The sequence below is a fragment of the Nyctereutes procyonoides genome, unplaced genomic scaffold, assembly GCF_905146905.1.
Source record: "Nyctereutes procyonoides isolate TBG_1078 unplaced genomic scaffold, NYPRO_anot_genome, whole genome shotgun sequence".
Classification (NCBI taxonomy): domain Eukaryota; kingdom Metazoa; phylum Chordata; class Mammalia; order Carnivora; family Canidae; genus Nyctereutes; species Nyctereutes procyonoides.
The window spans coordinates 46,302,657-46,318,170 of NW_026575042.1; the positions used below are offsets into that span (position 1 = coordinate 46,302,657).

Sequence of the window (15,514 nt, forward strand, 5' to 3'; positions counted from 1 at the left end):
AGAGCCTCCTGCAAGTGAGGATACCCATAAGGAGGATGGCAGAAAAAAGCTTGTGTTGGCTTCAGCCTCTTATCTCTGGACTGGTCTGTTCTTGGGATTCCAGAAACTGTTCATCCTGGGAAGTTGAGACAGCTTACTTGATACCAACCTAACTTTCAAGGAAATGCGGAAACCAAATGACATAAATGTGATTCTGGATTCTTACCAGAGAGAGAGAGAGGCTTAGGAAGCCTCCACCCTAAATTCACTCTAGAGGCAGCACTATTCCTCTGTCTTGCAGCTGACTCCAGATCTTAGATCTAATATACCTTGTCTCTCTTTTTCCCTTCCTTGCTTCCTTCCTTTTTCTGATAGGAACAATGTCGTATCTAATTATATAGGGATTATATGGTGGTTTTGCTTATTAAGCATTTATTCATTATTTTGCCCTGTCTTTAACTGGCTTACATTGTAGACAGTGTTATTAGTAAGGCAAATGTGAAGTGGGTTTCAGCTGTAGATTGATAATTCTCAAAGTAAGGACCCCCAGATAAACAGCATCAACCGGGAATTTTACATCAGGGAATGGGACTTAGGGAGTTTGGTAGCCTGGCCTCTTAGAAGGTACTTACTTAGTACCTTGCTTCCTAGTGTACTCACTAGGTATTTTAAATTGCACGCCCCCCCCCCCATCTTTCCCCCAATTCTGTTGACTTTAGGAAACTTTTTTTTCTATTGCTGCCACTTCCCCCCAACTTGTATTGTGTTTAAGAATGTCAGGGATCATTGTAATTTATGTTTCAAGTATAGCTTGCCCCCTAGTATATGTTCCTGATATCAGATTGAACATTCTTATAGCCAGAGAATTATAAGTACTAACCAACAAATACATGATTGAGGATGAAAGTAGTTGAAGAGGATTTTAGGACCTGCTGATTGTTGATTTGGTGGAGGGGGGTGGAAGGGGAGGGAGTAGGTGTAGCAGTGGTAAGGTTGAATTGATTGAAACCCTGTGGCCTCAGAGCTGCCATGAATGGAGTACAAGTGCCTTCCATGTTCTCAGCCGACTCAGGCTCATGGTGAGATCGGCTGGGTGGCCTTGGTGAGGATAGTTATATCTTGTCTACCTGCTTCCTCAAGTGGAAAATGGGCACTACAACATCTCAGCAAATGGTAATTCTTTCTCCATACCCTGTCCACTTCCCCTTATTGGGTCTTCATGCTTTTGAGTATCTTGGTTCCCCTCATTTCTTCCTTACCGCACTATTACGGTCACGATAGCTCAGAGTTTTTGTGTCTCTTACCAGTTGTGTATGTGTGTGCATACTATTCTATGTGAATTTATATATTTATAGAATTTATTGAAGCATAAAATTCATGTGCTCAAAAATCATAAACATTATTTTGGTATTTTTATGGTGAGTACATTGTGTGTTCTTATTTTTTTAACTTATCAGTTAAGATCAGGTATTTAAGTTTTTTAGGGCTAAAAAATTTGTGTCAAGTCTGCTTGTTTTAACAAGATGAATATGTAAACTCCAGTGTGGCGTGAGGAGTTTTTTGTTATTTTTGTTTTTTTTATGTGTGGGTTTTTTTTTTTTTTTTGTTTGGGGCCAGTGTGATTTTTTTTTTTTTTAAGAGGTGGGAGGGGCAGAGGGAGAAGAAGAGAGAGAAACTTAAAGTAGCCTTCACGCCCAGCAAGGAGCCTGACTGTGGGGCTAGATCTTATGATCCTGAGATCACGACCTGAGCTGAAATCAAGAGTTGGACACTTAACCAGCTTAGCCATCCAGGTGCCCCCCTTTTCCCCCACTATGTGGTATTTTTGATTCCTTGTCTCCATAGGATTAGGTGTACTTTATTAAAAAAAATATTTCTGGGCTAGATGGATTGTATGAGTTTGGTTGAATATGCTCAGTGTAGATCTGTGTCAATTCCCCTGTGTATAATTTAAATTCATAATGTTTAAAGTATTTGAAATAATTTAGCTGATTAGTCATCTACCATAATAAGTAACATATTAACTCAGATTTTTGCTGTGCGCAGGAGAGATATTTTTGTAGCTTATAATTACCTCCAGAGGCAAATAAATATCATATTAGGCATTATTAGGGTTAAGTTATCCCAGTAACAACGATAAAAGCTTTTACCTATATATGTACATGTGGATTATAACTATATTTCTAGGCATACATGCAACTGCAAACAAAAGCACTCACACTAGCTTATAAGCATTGTCATAATTGATTTTATAGTTTTTAGAGGCAATTTTGATACACATTTCGAAGCTTTTAAAATGTCCTGGATAAACACCTTTTAGGCATTTTCTTTGATAGCTCTTCTTCGCAGATATATTTTAACAGCCACAACTGGACATCATAAGTAGCCATCAATGATAAAATCTCTCACATTTGGTTCCCCGACTCCGTATGAGCAAATATACTCCCATAGCAACCCATTATAGATCTCAAACAAGTGACTTACTGAGAATGGGGATCATCCGGTGTCACCGGGCCCTGTTGCTGTCAGCTCACAGATCATTTCTGTCCCCGTACACCTTTCACACGTGCTCACATTCTCTCGCGGGGAAGCGGCTTCCTTACCTGCCTGGGGCCCTGCGCCTGCGAGCTCAATTCAGAGTGTCTCAGGGTATGCTCCAGACTGGGCCTGTGCGCCGAGTTCCTGCTCGTCTTCAAGAGCAGATGAAAATCAGGAACTTGACAGAAACCGCAAAATAATAGGTCTCCTGTCACTGCTCAGTTGGTCCGTCGGAACTTAAGGCTGGGAAATGGAAACGAGAGAGAGAGAGAGAGAGAGAGAGAGAGAGAGAGAGAGAGAGAGGTTTGGATCTGGAGGGGGGGGTTGGATCTCGGGGGGGGGGTCAGCTGGCCTCTGTGTTACTTCAGAGATGCCTTCAAAGATCGGAAAAAAAAGCTTGGCTCCCTCCCTCCCCCTGCACCCCCCCCCATCTTCATGAAATTTTCTACTACTTTTTTCAACATCCCCATGTCATTTGGCAAATGATCGGCCAGGTGACCTCTAAATGGGTCTCCCGTGTGAACGTGTACGCTCCCCATCCACTTGCCCCGGTGCAGGTGGGGAGCGGCCGTGGGCAGGCGAGGGGGGGAGACGTGGCTCTGCCTGGAGCCCCCCAGCAGCTCGGTGCTCCTGGGCAGGGGGAGCTGGGGCTCCCTGGAAGAGCAGAGTTAGCGCTTGAGAGAATCAGCAGTTTGACACCAGCGGCCACAGCTGTGAGGTGAGACGTGCTGCTTCTGTCGCTGTTATCCGCACTTTAAACTTTCCACGTTGGAGCTTTAGTGACAGGTTGAGAGCAGCGCTTCTGAGCAGCTCATCGGCTCCTCGCCTTCCGCTTAGCTTGTGCCGCTTACGTTGCTGTTCTGAAAGCAAGAGGCAGGAGCCGCTTCCCAGTTGGAGTCGAGGTGGCGCCGCGCAGCTTGGCGTGTCCCGAAGCCTGTGCTCCAGGATCCCGGCTGACCGGGGCCCCAAGGGCCTGTCACCTGTGTGACCCGGAAGCCGCGCCCTCTGCCGCTCTGGAAGGCTCCTCCTGCGACGCAGGTGTGCTCACTCCTGCCCCGCTGCCAGGGGACGGGCTCCCGGTGTCACTCGCCGAGTCTGGTTTGTTTTAAAAACATCCACGCGCGGTGCCAGCAATGCTTCGTACTTATTCATGTGCTTGTGACCAACCAGGTGCTGCTCTAGATACTTTGTGGGGACCCACCACGTGGTCGGCAGTGTTCCAGACCCCGGAGATGGAGCTGTGACCCCGTCAGACCCGAGTCATTCCCTTTTCTTATTGTGGGCCTCATTCATAAACTTAATAGTCGCTCTTAATCCTTAATACTCCACACAGAGGCCCCAGGGGACCCCCAGATGGTTTAGGGACACTTCTGGCTTTGGTCTAGGTGAGGGGTCCAGTCTTCTCTGCTTGTTCCTCAGGGCCCACACTGTCCTTGCTGATGAGGCCGAGAGCACCTGTGCGCATGCAAGTCACAGGCTTGTTGGCTTCGGCTGCAATGGGATGTGGTAGGTAAACACACACAGGTAAGGACTGGCCTCCAGAGCCTGCTTATTCCCAGGCACACTGTGCAGTCCTCAACACGCTGATTCAATGGATGATTGGGCATGGGCAGCTGCGTAGCTGCAGCTCTCAAGACTTCCCTGATTTACAGCTGGAGGCACGATTTATTCTCCTGGTCTCAGAAGCACCCATTAACTGCCCCCATGCTCTCCTATGCTTCTTGCATTCGCCATGGAGTGCTCTACATACCCGTTACTGAGTGTGCCTGGGAGGAAGTGAAGTTAAATTCAGTGGAGCTGCTCCTTCTGGTAGTAGGTCTTGCTAAGTCCAATGCCAAAGAGCCCCATCTAGGTGGTCACATGATGGCTAGTAGTCTAGATCAGTGAAGGTAGATCCTGTTTAAGACCCTCAGGGATTAGGGAATTGCGAGGTAAAGAGCTCGTGGCCCCCCTGCAGGGGGTCAGCTGCCATGTGGCCAGAGCTTGTCAGGGTCCATTGGATGAGCCACTATAATCAGAAACTTATATGCTGATCGTGTGCATTGTTTTGAACACCTTATGTATTTAAAGCCACTGAGTTCTCATAACTCGCGTGAGCTAGTTATGCCCCATCGTTTTTCTTAAGAGATGAGGAAACTGAGGCACAGGGCTGTTAGGTCCAGAGTTCTTAGACCTGGGGGTTGGACCCTGGCAGAGCAGCTCTTGGATCCTATGGTCTTGACTACAGTTTTAGGTCTCTCCTGATTTTGCATGCTGTTACCTAATTCAAAGACTTCAGATTAATGTAACCCTAATAATGTCTGGTGGGCCCAACAAAACCTGACCGTGCGCTGTATTTGGCTTGCAGGGAGGCATTTTGTGGCATCTGTCCCATTATTGTATTGGCAGGTGGCAGGGCAAAGAGGGGACAGCTGGGGAGATCCGAGGAATTACTCATCGCCAAGGATTGGATCAAAACACGAATACACTCAACTGAAGAGCACTTTCTTTGTATTAGATCCTTTTACAGCCAATTCACAAAGGAACCATTTAAGGGGTGACTGTGCCTTTTTAAAGATGAGAAAATAGAGCCTCGGGAAACTTCAGTTGTTCAATCTAGGAGGTGGCAGGACTGGACTTTGGAGCCGGTCTTGAGAGCCAGGGTTAGGCTTCCTTCCCCATGTCCTTCCCAGTGGGTGTTTCCTCAAGCAGATGAACACTCAGCACAGAGACGTGAATCCATGAAGCATCTGAGTCGGGCTCACTGCGACATTATGTGTTGGTAACACAGGAAAGATATTTTCTCATCAAAAACTGCTGATGGTATGCACACAGAGAATTCAAGTGTGAGGTGAGGAATGTCAGGAGGGTGAAGGCAGACAGATGTAGTGGTGCAGGTGCTCAGGACTGCAGAGGCCAGGGCAGGTGGTAGAGGAAGAAGTTAAGTCTGGACTTGCCTTGGAATTGGGACAAGATCAACATGTAAGTCTCTAAGAACTTGGCAATTTATCTGTTCATCTTGTGATCTGAAGACCACATGTCTCAAGATTATCGGCCTTAGTAGAGCTTTTAGCCAAAGGACCTTACCAACAGGGCAGCTTGGACAGGTCTTGGAATTCCCATCTTTCTGTGCCTGGAAGACTTTTAAAGGACTCACCTCTTCCCCCCTCCTAGGCCTCTGGATGCTCACCTAGGGAGTGGTTCTGACCTTTTGAAGTCATTTTGTCTATATCTGACTGGCCATCAACAGCACCTGAGGACCTTTAAAAATGCAAATTCTACCACCCTGCTTCAAAGGAACCAAATCAAAATCCTAGTGTTTTTGGCTCAGAAATCCTTTTGACCTCATGCATAGTGGGAGAGAGAATCTCAGGCAGATTCCCCACTGAACAAGGAGCCCAACATGATGCAGGGCTTAATCCAGTGACCCCGAGATCATGCCCTGAGCTGAACCCGACTGAGCCCCGTGGGCACCCCAGGAATCTGTGTTTTCCAGATGTGTTCAGGTAGTTCTGAAATGTGGCCAAGTGTGAGCATCCCTACCTTCCTGTTTTGGAGCTTCTGATTTTATAACATTTGGAGGAACCTTCATCTTCCGGGCAGATGCCCTCCTTCCTAGTCTGTCCTGTCTGTTCAGCTCACTCCAGCTGCCGGGGTGCGTGATCAGCTGCGGCTCTAGCTTTGGACAACCATGCAGACGTGTGCCGTGAGAGCAGAAATTTAATGGTCAGAGTCCCAGTAGGGTGGTGGTGAAGATGGAGAATTCGTACACCTGGTGAGAGAGTAGGACTAGAGCAGCCAAAGGTTAGGTGAAACCCAAGGAGGAAGGAAGAATGCGGAAAGGGGCTCATGCAACAAAAGCAATGATGTTTGGCTTCTCCTGAGTCTTAGCTTTATATTTAGATCAATTCTCTCATCAGTTTTTTCCTCCACTGGATGCAAATGCATGATGTAAATCTGTTCTCATACCGTCTACCGTTACTCTTTCTTTTTAGGAAAGTCTTAGGAGTGGAGTCTTCTTCTTCTTCTTCTTTTTATTTTTTTTTTTGCGCACCTCACTGTGTCACTCATGTTTTTGAAAACTGGCACCAGCTGTCCCAGAGTGTGGAGCTTATGGGAAACACGGGCATGTTTGTGGATGACTCCGAAATATATTCTTTGCAGGATTGGTAATTGGGCCTGCCACCATTTTGTATTTCTTTGAGGAATATGCTGGACCTTTTTTGGATATGCTTAAATGTGAAGATTATCTTTTTTTTCCCCCTCCCAATGTGAAGATTATCTAGTACACATTTTTCTCTCTTGCCATTGGAAATAAATGTCTTATTAATGTCGGCAAAATATTTTATCTTGATAAACTATCGATGATACCTTCATGTATTTTAAAAATTATTTTGTTGTGTTGAGTAACACACATAATAAGGTTTACTCAACACTAGATCCCTAACTCAATACAAAAATTAATAGTAAAAAAATGATCATATTAATAATAATAAATAATAGATAGGGAGAGAACATGTTCCCTGCTTTAAGTATTCTCACTATCAAAAAAAAAAGAAATGAGGAGCTCCTCTGTGGCTCAGTTAGTTGAGCTTCCGAATCTTAGTTTTGGCTCAGGTCATGATCTCATGGTTGTGGGATGAAGGCCCATGTCCGGTTCTGGGCTCAGCATGAAGTTGACTTGAGGTTCTCTCTGTCTCCCTCTGCTCCATACCCCCACCCCCAACTCCTGTCCATGTGCACGCACGCAGTCTCTGTCTCATTTACTCTCTCAAATAAATTCTTAGAAAACCCAAAAGATAATCAGTGTTTTCTTCTATGCCAATTTGATTTATGCTACGTAATTCTATGTTCTGCAACCCCTTTCTATTTCCTTTTGTGGAACCCTAAGAATAAAGTACTTTAGGACTTCATCATGATTAATGTTTTTCTCAGGAGCTTCCACCTACCCCCGAGATGACGGCCACCCCCCACCGCTCAGGCCCCATGCTCACGGGCACACATACACTTCCTTTCTCCAACACTGTCTCAGGCTGTACTCTGCTTTGTCAGTGGTTATATATAAACATCCCTTGTGTATTTGTACTACAAATAGAGTGGGTTTAACACACGTAATCCCCAAAAATCTCTGTTATTGTTTCCATTCAGTTTCCATCCAGCCTGGTGTCAACTGCCCTTAAAAGCTGACTTTTACTTCTTGGTTCTATAAATGTCCTATTTTGTTCTTTACCCCAAAACCTATTCAGTAAGGTACAAAACTTGCTTCATTGCTATTGCTTTATCCCAGATTTTCCTCATTTGTTTCATTGGATGGTAAGACACACTAGTGTACTTTGCTTTTTCTTGACTTGCTGTCTTGGGGATCTACTCCTGTTAACCTGATATAGAAATTCCTTTTTCTTTATTCATAGTCCTGTAGTCTTATTCTATAATTTATTTAATCAGTCCTTACTGATGGGCCCTTAGATGGGTATGAACATTTTCAATGAATTTATTTTAACTGTAGCAGCTATTTACTGGATTATATCATTTTTAAAAAAGTTAAATGTTTTTGCTGACAAGTGATTTATGATTGTGTGTGTGTGTGTTGGAGGTGCGTGACTCCATGCAGGATTCTGTTGGACATTAAGGAATATATTGAGATAAGAATTACAGAGGATTTTAGTATAAGGCCCAATAGGAGCATTCTATGAGTTCACAGAGATAATTAAAAGAAGTGAGTTTGTAAGTGGCTCTCTATAAGAATCTGTGAAGGAGGTGGTCTTTTTGGTTCTTATCAGATGGTTCTTTTATTTATAGAATGGGGTGAAGTTCAATCTGGGATTTAAAAAAAAAAAAAAAAACGTAAGGGTACCATGGATGGAAAGTCAGCCAGTGTGGGGTGGCGCATAACGTGACGGATCCTGTCGTGCCAAGGAGTTCATAATAGAGGACGACATGAATTTTTTTGTACTTTGTAGTAACGTAATTGATGCTGTGCTTTAAAATGTATAATCTGGCAGGAAAACTGAGTATATACATGCGTTTCTATGTTTCTCTATGTGAAGTATTAAATCCTGCCAAGGTCAGTGCGTTGAGAATAGTGGAGTGGTAGCAATTATGCCATTAAAACATACTTAGGTTTATTTCAAAGCTATGCTTTTTTTTTTTCATTTATTTTTAACTTGGAGTGACAGGCACAGGCATTCATTGGCAGTTGTGTATTATCTGAGAATTATGATGGAGGAGCAGATTTTTGGTACGGTATGTCCACCTTCTGGTAGGACAACAGTAGTTACCCTTTATAATGTGCATTGATTTACACAATATTTATATACTTTGTGGACACTGTACATTACCTCACTTTGGGGTGGGCACTCATGTTCAGTCATGCATTGAATAACTTGTCCCAATTAGTTGAAGTGCTCAAACAGATCTTCTGTGTGGTTAGTATTAGATTGCGTTTAACCTTAGGAATCAAAAGGCATGACTTTCAGTTGATGTTATTAGCAAAGAATTAAAATTGGGAACGTTAACTGTTACAAAAACAAAAAGTTTAGTGCATATGTATTTCCTCTTCTCTGTATAGTTTTTTGGAAAGATAATGAGGAAGCAGAAGAGGGCATTTTCTTTTAGATCTCCGGGTCTCTGCAATGCACCCATTTCTCATAATCATCATAGTGTTCCCATTGCCTCTCAAGACTTGCCTCCACTGTCACTGTCCCCGAAAGTGTCCCTGATACCTTGGGTGTGTTAGTCTGTGTTTTTATAAACCGTCAGACTAGAATGGGAAGTGGCTGTCCTTGTTGGTTTGTGTTGGTATCCCCAGTGCCCACTACCATAGTAGGCAATCGGAAGTGTTGAGGGAATTTATGTTTTTAAAATATGGAGAGGCAGAGGAGATCCCCAATGGGAAGCTCTGATCTTGTGGGTAAAAAGAAGTGAGATGATATAATTAATCTATAAACAAGGACTGTGAATATTCTTAAATAGTATTATTTTGGGGGTATTGTGTAATCACTTGTATCTGCACATTTTTGAGCCCCTTCTTTGTAGGTTTCTGAACCCCCGATCTGCATATGGATGCATCCTAGGTCAGGTAACTGAGAGGATTTAAAAGACCCTGTATTTTATTTAGTGCTCTAACTGCTCAACTCCTTAGTGAATTGTTAGAACAAGTTAGGAAAATGAGCCTTGAGAAATCACTGGGAGAGGAATCATTGAGCAGGAATGAGTCTTAAGAATGTAGAGAATGACTTCATTTCTATTAAGGTAAACTTTCCCAGAGTTCTGATAAACAGATCCTACTAGTTCATGCTGTGGTGGGTGTTGTGGGAGGCGTTTGTCCTCGCCAGTTTAGGGGAAGGTTCTGTGGCCTGTCTTCAGAGAATTTGACTGAGGTTAACTGCAGTCAGAGGAAGTGTTGTGGGTGATCATATGCAGTTTCCTTTTTCTATTTTTCACCCAAAGAGTAGGCCACACCCCAAATTATGTGGCATCAGTCTTCTGTGTCCAGCATGCTGAAGTTAGCTAGGCATCCTTGTTTGTACTTCGGGAGGTTGTGAGGGTTTGTGTGGTTATCTCTGGCAATCTGATTTCCTTGACAGCTGGGCTGAGAAATTCTTTGTGGTTTTAAGCAATTAATGCTGTAGAGAGCTGTTCATAATTTAAACGCAGCAGTGACTCTTACGCTGTTTTGTATGGACCAGTTAGCATAATCGGAACAAAGAATCAGTGAAGCCAAATTTCCATGTTTCATCCTTACTGCTGCCCTATCATCCTCAAGGATCAGGGCATCGGTTGAATGAAGACATGTGGTTAGGCTGGTGGGACTTAATCATGAACGGAAGGCCAACTCAGAACCCCTCCCCCCCCTTTTTTTTTTTTGCTTTAGTAGCCTGGGGTTTCAGCCTTTCTTCGGGAGCATCAGAGACTTCCTGCAGGTGGCGTCTATCTAGTCCTGTTGTGGAAGTGAGGGACATCTGGGCCTCCTGCCCAGCCTGTTTGTTTACTGTCTCCATGGAGGCCTCTGCCTGAGAAGCCTGAATGCAACTTCCATCTCTCAAATCTGTTGAACCCCTACAATCATGAATTTTGTTCTAAGTCATTGATCGTGCTAGGAAAGCTTCGTGACGATTTTGCTGCGGAGGATGGAAAGAATTTATATTAGAATTAGAGAATGTGTTCCTTCAGGAAGCAAAATGGGCTAGATTCTTTCTTGTGGCATTACACAGAACTGCTGGCAACAAAGACGAACCTAGAAACCCCCACCCGCAGTCCCAGGGAGCATCCATTAGAGACTTCGTGTTGAATAGTTGCTAACTCAGCATCCAGGGTTTCATTTTAGCAACTGGATGGAAGAAGGTTCACAGTGGGGCTTCTGGTTGAGGAGATGGCTGGATTCCTTGATTTTTTTTTTTTCCTTGTTAGGTATTTCCTCATACTGACATGAGTTTTCCTGTGTCATGAGGGTGGAGGCCATAGGTCCTATATCCTGATTTGCCCTGGTTACACCTGTTGTGCATCAGTAAGTGACTCTTTCACCCTCAAAAGTATCCAGGTTTCGACAGCAAGTTATATGCTCATCTTAATTATAAGAAAATGAAATGATCAAATATGCATGATTGATTGGCTTCCCCTAACTTTCTCTTGGCAGTGAGCATTATCTTTCATGTTTATTAGAGAAATTATTGAGGCTTTAGCTGGGAGAACTTCTCAACTTAAAGCCCCGCCTTAGTTGCAGTGTTCATGTAATTTCTTTCTGTTAATTGCATTTGGTAGCATAAATAATTAACAAGGCTTTCAGTGGTATTAGTACTAGTTTGAGGTATTTCATTTCAGTATCAATCCATGGTTAAAACCTGAGCTTCTAGAGTCCCACTGGCAGAGTCCAGACCCCAGAAACAGCCTTTGTGAACTCTTTGACCTTGGGAACATTACTGAACCTTTTCATTTCTCACATGGAGGTAATGCTAGTGCTTTCTCAGGCGATTGTGTAGCAGACGGAATGGATGGATTCAGATGGATTCAGCTCAGAGAGAGTGCCCGATAAATGTTTGCTATTTTTATTTCATCAGAAAACAACCAGTGTTAAAAGTACTAGAAAATAGTATGCCAGAGGTGGGGAAGGAGCAGAGAATGCAAGGCCCCAAGCAGTAGTGCTGTTAGTTTAAAGTCTGACAGTTGTTTATTTTCTTCCCTCAGTGTGGCACACGGTTGGGATCTAGGTCTGCCCCACTCCCAAGTCCTTGCTTGTCTCGGAGACCACATAGCCTCTCTCTAGGTCTGGGCTAAGCTGAGTGCGGGCCTGGTGGGCCAGAGGCCCAGACTATCCATATCAGAGGGTGTTACCGGGAGTGAGGGAAGGTGGGGTACTCAGATTTAGAATTCAGGTGCTTGGGTGGATAGTGGTGCTGTGAACCGAGTTTAAGGGGTAAGGAGCCTTCCTGAGGTGGGGAGAGAAAGTGATGCAGTCTAGGTAGCAGCATGGACTTCTTGGCTTCCTGACCTGCTGCCAACCCTTCATTTCCCAGCCGTTCTCCTTTAGCTGGTGTGCCTTTCAGTTTCCTCACCTGTAAAATGGAGATATCTACTTCTTGTTGTGGGGACTAAACATTTTTATGTAGAGTGCTTGGGGCAGTGACTGGGTAAGCATTCTATAAGATCTGATCATCATTATTACGATCTTTGTCGATTTATTTTTAAAGAGGGAGGAGGAGAGGGAGAGGCAGAAGGGGAGGGAGAAAGAGAGACTCTTACAAGCAGACTCTATGTCCAGCACAGAGCCCGACATGGGGCTCGATCTCACAACTCTGAGATCATGACTTGAGCTGAAATCAAGAGTCAGATGCTTAACTGACAGAGCCACCTAGGCGCCCCATCTTGATCTATTTTTAACCTGTTATTTTAGGGCCATTTACAGTTAATATAGGTGTCTTTCAGGTAGTATTGGCAGAGAACACATTCGACTTTAAGCAGGCCTCTCTCTAATGAAGCTTGCATGCAGACTTCATAGGAATCACTTTTTTACTGTTTTTGTGATTTTGAAGAAATGGGAGTAAAAAAGATTGCCTTATTACTTGTTAATTTATGACTATCATGCTATCTCTTCTAAATTTATTTAGGCCTTATTGGTATCTAAAGGCCTGGGGTTTTATATTGACTGAAACCTTAGATATATTCTTCTCTCTGTCCACTGATGTTTCAGGAACCTGGATCCGGGTTCTCAGTGAGGGAGTACTACACAGGGGGCCACTTTGTCAAACATGCAGTTGTTTTTGTCCTATTATTTGGTGGAAGGGCTGTGGATGCTTAATATCTTACAAAGTCTGAGGCAGTCAGTCTTTGAACCATGAAGAATTGCTCCATGCTTCTTGTGGGAATAGCCCATTAAACTTTCCCATCAGTGAAAAACCTGTTTATAAAAATCTGAGCCCAGAATTTAAGTCTGTTTTACATATAAAGCATCTTTGTCTGCTTTAATATACAGCTCACGTATCCAGGAATATAAATACTGTCTAGAATATTTATATTCTTTTTTTTTTTTTTTTTGGTAATCTCCAGAATTATGCATCATTTTAGAACGTCACATCACCCACAGTGGTAATGTTGATGGCATTTGGGTCACAAGTAACATTTACAACTGTTGAATTCACATAATTGAATATACAGATGCAAGCGTCTAATCACTTTATTGAATGAATTAATGATATTTGATATTAAGTTCTATATCATTTTACGAATTCTTCCTTTTCTATTTTTCTTTAGGGTTCTGTTTATTTTTTTATTTTTTTTTAAATTTTTTTTTAATTTTTATTTATTTATGATAGTCACAGAGAGAGAGATAGAGAGAGAGAGAGAGAGAGAGAGAGAGAGAGGCAGAGACACAGGCAGAGGGAGAAGCAGGCTCCATGCACCGGGAGCCCGATGTGGGATTTGATCCCGGGTCTCCAGGATCGCGCCCTGGGCCAAAGGCAGGTGCCAAACCGCTGCGCCACCCAGGGATCCCCATAGGGTTCTGTTTATGGTCACACATACGTATATACACATTGACAGGCAGTCCTTGGTTTTACATTTCTGACATACATTTATTTGAATTATCATAATTTAGTTAAGTAATGCCAGTTTCCCAGCAACTGTCCAAATTTCAGTTACAATAGTGTATCAACTCTGAGTACCTACGGAAAGTACAAACTTGGCTACTAGCTCTGTAATCCACAGTTGCTCATATAAATAGTATACACGTATCAGAGTCAGGAGCCAATCATATCACTGCTTTCAATGTTTGTCCGTGATCGGTATCTGCACATCTCTTATTCAGGTCACGCATAGGCAGCAAAGCGTGTTGTTGTGCAGCCTCCTTGTGTGCTAGAGATAACCCTCTTGACATTCTACAAAAATGGATGATCAGAAGTGAGAGTTAACTAGCACAGATGAAGGAGTGGCAAAGAAATGAAAAGTGATAATGCAGACAGTGAAATTCAAACCATGTGTAAAGAGTGTTTGAGAAGAAATAGCTGACTGGGAATTTTGAGCCTCTCGCATGCAGCCAGAGGAACTTAGTGCAGGTGATCATACTGACATCAGTGGAAAAGTGATTGTGATGGAAAGGATGCGATGTCCCAGAGTAAGTGATGCTGGCAAGAAACTTCACAGAAAGGAACTAACTCCAAAATAATGACTCTTCCTCGCTATCCGAAAGTCAGAGCGTTCCTTTCAGAAGTCGAAGTGATATAAAGCAAAGAAGCAGTTACCATTAATTTATGTGGGAATAACATTACCGGACTAAAAAAATAACGTCTCTTGAGACTTAAACTTCAGGACACATCTTGCTAAGGGATGCACAAAAATCAATTGAGATAAAGCACAGATGCTCACCCATATGGTTCAGAACCCCATGCCTTGATGCTGAGATGCTGGGTGTAGTTCCTGGGGGAAGGAGCTTGGTGGGACCCTGCTCACTGCTCATGACTTGCTGTCTCTGTAACAGTTTGATGCAAAATGAATGCTGACTGCTCTTTCTGCCTTTCACCTTTTATTCGTAAAAGTGGAAATCCTCTTTGGATTTCCCTTGGTAAGCAAGAATAGGTACTAATGGTACTTCATAACAGTGCTGTAATGGGAACTTTCAAGAAGTAGGAATACCTATAATTCATAATTTTAAAAGCTCAAAGAATAAAATGTTGGAAGCTATTAACAGGAAGGTGACAGTTCTACAAGGCATAGAAAAAATGTTTACTCTATATTGTAAATTATATACTAAGGAGGCAAGCACTACTCTTAGTGGTTTCTTTTTTCCCCTACAAGGAAATAAGATATTTTAATTTTTGCAATTTTTTGTAATTTTAATTGTTTTGCAAAAATTTTTAATATTGCAATGTCTTAAATCTAATATTATTTCCCTATTATGACCAACAATAAGAACATTTTTAATGTTTTGACACATTTTTTTAAAAGATTGTAAAACATTTGTTCTTTTGATGAAATTGCAGAGTTTCAGTTTTGCACAGTTATTTTTATGGTCCCACACTACTATGCAAAGTGGTGTGTGTGTGTGTGTGTGTGTGTGTGTGTTTGCAATTGTATGTGTAGACAGATCATATCATCTATGGCTTCTATATCCATGTACTAAAAATATATGGAATCATTCACAAAAAGAGTGCTTTTGGGTTTGATAAAATTTAGAAGCTTGGATCTAGATATTTCAAAGTTATTTATTTATTTATTTATTTATTTATTTATTTATTTATTTATTTATTTATGAGAGAGAGAGAGAGAGAGAGAGAGAGAGAGAGAGAGAGGGGCAGAGACACAGGCAGAGGGAGAAGCAGGCTCCATGCAGGGAGCCTGACGTGGGACTCGATCCCGGGTCTCCAGGATCACGCCCCGGGCTGAAGGTGGCTCTAAACCACTCTGCCACCCAGGCTGCCCAGGTATTTCAAATTTATATAGTGTAAATGTTCAGTCTGATACACTTTTCCTTTTATTTATTTATTCTTGTCTTTAATGGCGATATTTCTCTGGCTGCATAAAGCAACGT

General features: G+C 42.8%; 2 protein-coding genes across 2 annotated transcripts in view; one reads left to right on the plus strand and one right to left on the minus strand.

Moving 5' to 3' along the window:
* The window catches only part of P2RY14 (purinergic receptor P2Y14), a 50,241-nt gene extending 47,506 nt beyond the window's left edge, over positions 1-2,735 (minus strand). The window contains exon 1 of the mRNA XM_055321581.1: positions 2,583-2,735. The gene's annotated coding sequence lies outside the window, so the exon portion shown is untranslated. The remainder of the gene's footprint in view (positions 1-2,582) is intronic.
* The window catches only part of MED12L (mediator complex subunit 12L), a 317,933-nt gene that overhangs the window by 165,292 nt on the left and 137,127 nt on the right, over positions 1-15,514 (plus strand).